We start from the raw sequence: 5,866 nt of genomic DNA on the forward strand, positions 1-5,866 counted from the left end.
CACACACACACACACACACACAAATGAGAACAATAGGCCAGATGCTCTGGTTCACTAAAATTAGTTAAAGTCTTTGATAGCAGTTATGATTATTTATACTCATCAAGGCCATTAGACCAGTAAAGACAGATGTGAATTTTTCATCTTTTGCCTTTGGTGTGGAGGAGGCTAGATTTCCCCTTCTACATGTGTTTTTGTATATTTGCTGTTCCCAGGCTCCACCCCACCCCCCAAAGGATTTGCCTATGTAGGGACACTCAGGAAAGTAGAGCTGAACAACTTATGAAGTTCAATTTAACCTGCATTAAGCAGCTGTTTGAACATCCTCATTCGCTCTTAATTTGGCATTAGGGTAAATCAAACTAAGGCATCTTAATTCTAAATGAGACAACCCATATAGGAGATTTAATGTGGTTAAACTAATCCACTTTAAAATTCACAGATTTAGATGATTTGGATTAATTTGCCCAAGTGTCTCTGGGCACGTCTACATGAGATGCTGACTGCGCAGTAACTCGTTACTACTGTGCAGTAGCACTGCATGGCAGGATGTGTGATGTGATACTACTGCACAGTAATAATGAACTACTGTGCAGTCAGCATCATCTAAAAGCCATTCGGTGACAGTACTGCATGGTAACTCAGGTTACTGTGTAGTCATTTACAGTAAAAGCTCTGTTATCAGGCATCCATTGGGAATAGGGGATGCCAGATAACAAAATATGCCTGTTAATTGAGTGGCCTGAAAAGGTATCCTTGACTGTGTCGGCTGCTGCTTCTCCTGCCACATCTGGGGTGTCACCAACCCTCCTGTGGCATTGCCGACCCTCCTGTAGGCCCTACGGGCCCTGGGAGCCCATGGGACAGGGAGGCAGGCCCTGCACAGCCTGTTATGACCCCCGGTCACGGGGGCTCAGTAGCACAGGCTGCTTTGGCCCGGGCCGTGGGGGCTCAGAGAAACTGGAAGCGCCACGGTGGGAACTTCCAGTTTTACTTTTCCTTACAAGCTAGCGTGCTGGCTTGTAAGGTGCCAGTTACTGGAGATTTTACTGTAGTACTTGTTTATACAAATATTAAATGACTGTGTAGTAACGACGGTGCAGTCAGCGTCTTGTATGGATATGGCCTCTGGGTAGATTCAGTGTCGAGCACCTTGGGCATAAAAAGCCCAAGTAATCAAGCTGGGTTTCAAGGTCTGGTGAGGTTAAGTAGTGAAATCTAACCCACATTCCTATATCAGTGAGTGGAGTTGTAAGCTGTGATACAATAGTAGTTGCTATTTTGCACAGCTGAAGGTTGTAGCAGGAACCCTTGGAAGTCTAGGTTCTAGGGTCCCCGATTTGTAAAAGCATAAATGCTGAGACTCCCTCACTGGCTCCCTCTAGTTAGTCTTCACTGCTGGCCTATGTGGTACTAATTCAGAACCCTTTCCCACAGCACATAGTGGGTACTCAATACCATTGCACAGGCACTGCATAAATTAATAGATTTTAAGGGCTTGCAAATTAGCTTTTTTGACCTTTTGGGAAACACAAGTCATAGAATAATCATATTAAATCTGTTGTCCTTAAACTCTATTTTTTTATACTGGTACTATATGTAATGCATGGCTGCAGATGACATGCGGAGGTTAGGCAAAGATGTGGGAGAAAATTTAAGCAAACAAATGAAAGAAAATGGCTTACAGAGGAGTCTGTATAGAATTTATAAAAGAAAGCTATATAGCTAAATTCCACAGAAAGATGAGAGAGAGAATAAGCATAGTAGAGTAAGGTTGGTGTACTGCTCTTTTTATTAAAATGCTTCCTCTTTTTCATTCCAGTTGTTCTTTACTGGGCTCTCCATCTTTCATTCTTAAATGATTTTGCCCAATTTCTCTTTCTTTGACCCAAAAGAGAAATACTACAAGTTTTATTGAATAGGAGCCATGAGTTTATAATCAGATAGGCTTGATTGTGAAGTCACTGTATGTTTTAGTGGGACCCAAAACAAGTAACCGGGAGAGAAAACAATCAATAAGGGCATGTCTACATGTGCATTTAAGCATGACTAAATTTAATGTGCATTAAGCTAATACGCATTAAGCAATTTTGACAGGTGTCTACATGTGCAGGGACTTGGCACTAAAGTTAATGCCAAGTCCCTGCAGCCCTGCAATGTGCTCCTACTGGCTGGGCAGACCTGGCAGTCAAGTTAGTGCCAGGTCATATCTATACATGTGTTAATGTGTTTTAATTAATTGTGCCTAAATTTGACACTTGCATTTGCAGGTGTCAAATTTAGGTGCAATTAGTCTAATTTCAACATTTTTAATGCACATTACAGGTACACACGTGTAGATGCGAACCCATGATACACATTAAATTAGCTAATGTGCAATGGTGCATCTTGTGTAGATGCACCCTAAGAGTCACAATTTTAATTTAAAGTGGGCTATAAGTTTTAGCAGTAGAGGTTGGCTGAATCTCTCCAAAAAGAATTCAAAGCCCAACTCTCTCTAACATTACATTACAGTACAGACAGTCCGCGGACTTATGAGACAATTGGTTCCTGAAAACTGCGTCTTAAGTTGAAACGTAACTTGGAACCAATTTTCCCACAGGAAACAATGCTATAAATGGGGGATTGGTTGCTGAAATTATTTTCATTTCACTGAAAATAATGCAGAATTTTGTACTCAATCAATTATAGGTAAGTAATATAGCTACTTCAGTGTATTTATATTGTAAATAGCAATCATATTCATTTGGAAGGACTTCTTTGAGGTAACTTTGCTGGACTTCTTGAAGGGTTCTTGGCTGGAGTCTCTCAGGAGTCTTGGTTGAGGTTTTTCTTCTTTTTTAAAGAAAATGTCCAAGGAAGTTTGGACAGATATTCTCCAGGGAGATGGGCAACACAGAGAAATTGTTCACTTGTGTGGCCTGGCATTGTATCGAGCGTTGTGAAGTCAAAATTGATGTCAGAAAGTTGAAATGGTGTCAATTTATAAATGTTGTAAGTACGAAATGTTGTAACTTGAAACATTGTAAGTTGAGGACTGCCTGTAATATAAACCATTTCTTTCTACACTTAGACTTTGGGTGCATTTGATTCCTACTTATTTCCTCCAAATCTCCAAACCATTGTTAAGAAAAGTTATTTTGCACATAAATAGCTGAAAAAAAATCATGCTATAAGATCTTTCATAGCTGAATCTTGACACTTCATAAAATATTTAAGTTATGAAGCTTCATTAGCATTAATCTATTGTGTATATAATGTAATAAAAAGTGTATGGCTTCCTTGAAATCAGTTCTTGGTCCTAATTTGCTCCATTGAAATTTTATTGATAAAAATCTTCATCTGGGTACACTTCAAGATAAGTTCTTAAATTCCCCGAGCCTTTGACAAATTCATACCGTCTTATTGTGATAGCAAAAAAGGACAATAATGATACATGTATTTCAGTCTTTGCTGACATGTGAGAAGATTAAAAAAATGCCACACTTGGGCAGACCTCAAGTTCATTTGGCCCACTACCCTGTACCCCACAGTGGCAGAGAATGAATGGTAAAGAGAAAGTATTTGTACAGAGCCTTTCCAGACTGATGTCCCTTATCTCTTTTTACTTCCAGCATTCAGCATGGATCATGATGAAAATTTAGAAGAAAATTGCAAGGTATGTTCTGTTTCTGGACATCAAAAAATACAAATTTATAGAGATGGGTGTAGAATCTGCTATAAATTACATGCCACAGCCACAGTATACAATCAAATCAATTTCAGGTTTCACATTCCACTGTGAAATACAAGAAGACATTCTTTTATTGTGTACTCGAGTAATATGATTGACTGGCAATATAGTTCAATCAAGAATAGAGAGGAATGCTGTCTCTCTCACAGCAGGATATTAGCAAACAAGGCAACAGTATATATGGATTTTCATTAAAGAAAAAGGAGAAGCAACTTACAGATTGAATAGAAAATATGCACTTTGGCCTTTAGCTTCAAACAACAGTAAAATGATTGTTATAATAACTAAATTGATAGAGCCTGATCTGTAAGCAGAAGTGCAATGACTCTGTACAAAATCTATACAATCTCATGATATTTTAGAAAAATGTATGGCTTCAAAATGCATGAACTTACCTAATGTTCTCCTGAAAAGTAAATAGGACACAAAGGAAAATAGATAGTCATGTTAGATTACTTATATAACTTACAGAAAGTAGTATCATAAACTCTAGGGCATATAGTAACAGTAATAACAAAGATGGTAAATAAAAACAGCAAATTTCAACAAAACTTGTGAAAGTATGAGGAGGGAGCTGATAAAGGTGATCAAATGACATAAAACACTAGATAAATGGAAAATCCTTGGAGGAAAAATAACATTGTAAATATTAGAAATACAGAAAAATAAAAGGGTATAAATTTGTACTCTTTGCTCTTGGTTAAATAGTCCTAGTGAGAGGAGAATTCTGGTGGAATTACCTATATACTTTTAACAAATTGAAGTACATATGTAATTTCAATAACTATGGACAGACATTCATTTCTAGGGTTGCAAATTTCTGGTAGTCTCCACCCCGCAGCCATCTCCTCTCACCAGGGTGAGCCCAGCCTGGGCAACATGATGAGAGCATTTTCCTATTGCTCCAGTCCTACCATTTCCCAGGAGGAGTTGAGCATCCACTGGTCCCTCTCACCCATCTTCCCCAGACCAGGATCACCCTGGTCTAGGAAAGGTAGGGAACTTTTTGCACAGGCAAGATCTTCCTCATTGAAAGAAGATCATCTTTTTCTCAGATGCACCACATTTCCTGAGGTAGAAACTGCACAAATGCCTGTTTGCTCTCAGTTTCTAGAGGGAAAAGGCATTTCTTCTGCTAGAAATGTAACAATTGTCCATGCCCACTATGATCATCCCATTAGGGAAATGTTACTTTTATGCCAACTGCAAAATAACTTGGATCACTCTATGACTACATATAATATGTAAAGATTATTGCATTGATATTTGAAGTCTTGTGCCCTGGAATCATTGCTTATATCCTACATCATGTTGTTTCCTGAAACAAAAAGTTACACAAATGGAATGCAGTTTGGACACAAAATATAGTTTAATACATATTTTTTCACTCAAAACAAAAAATCTTCATGCCAGGCAAATGGACTTTAATCACAACTTTTAACCATATGTTCAAGGTATAAAAGATTCACAAATAGAAAAAAATTGCTGATGAACATTCTTTTATTTAGTTAACTCTTCAGTGAACAGAAGTATTTCTATAACAGTGTTTTGGCCTTTCTTAAGGTCCAGCCTTGGGTCAAAACAATAACCATGAAAACAGCAGAAAGACTTTTTCATCCCACTCACCACACACAAATATACAATTTGAAAGGAAAAAAAAACATGTAAAAATTTGCTAAAATATCTCCACAATAACAAATATTATAATCTAACTAAAAAGATAAGCTTAATTCCAGGCTGTGTGTGAATGCCACTAGATTATGTGCTGCCTAACTAGCCTGCAACTCGAATTTAATTTAAAAATAGCTTCTAACATGATCTCCACCTGATGGGTTTCTTATGAACTGTAAGCTTTTCAGGCATGGGACTGTGTATTATTGCATTTGAACAATGCCTTATTACAACAGAGCTCATTTCTTTGCTGGCACTTAATAATTTGAAAATGTTTTTCCCTTGAGATTAGTTATTTTCTCTTTATGATGAATCCTTTATGCAGTTTGGAATTTGACTGATTTTTGTATGGTAGAAGGTGCACAAAACAATACAGTATAGGCACAAAATTTATTGCCTCAGCTCTGGCTTGGAGAATTACTGATGAATGATTATGATAGTAAAGTCCTCTAGGGCCATTCA

General features: G+C 37.7%; 1 long non-coding RNA gene across 1 annotated transcript in view; it reads left to right on the forward strand.

The window, feature by feature from the left end:
- Positions 1-4,184, forward strand: part of LOC109301724 — a 4,851-nt gene extending 667 nt beyond the window's left edge. Inside the window, exons 2-3 of the long non-coding RNA XR_002098587.1 lie at positions 3,615-3,658; positions 3,766-4,184. This is a non-coding gene — a long non-coding RNA (uncharacterized LOC109301724). The remainder of the gene's footprint in view (positions 1-3,614; positions 3,659-3,765) is intronic.
- The last annotated feature ends 1,682 nt before the right edge of the window (positions 4,185-5,866 follow it).

This window comes from Gavialis gangeticus, unplaced genomic scaffold (genome assembly GCF_001723915.1).
Source record: "Gavialis gangeticus isolate Ggan-Ray unplaced genomic scaffold, GavGan_comp1, whole genome shotgun sequence".
NCBI classification, from domain to species: Eukaryota; Metazoa; Chordata; order Crocodylia; family Gavialidae; genus Gavialis; species Gavialis gangeticus.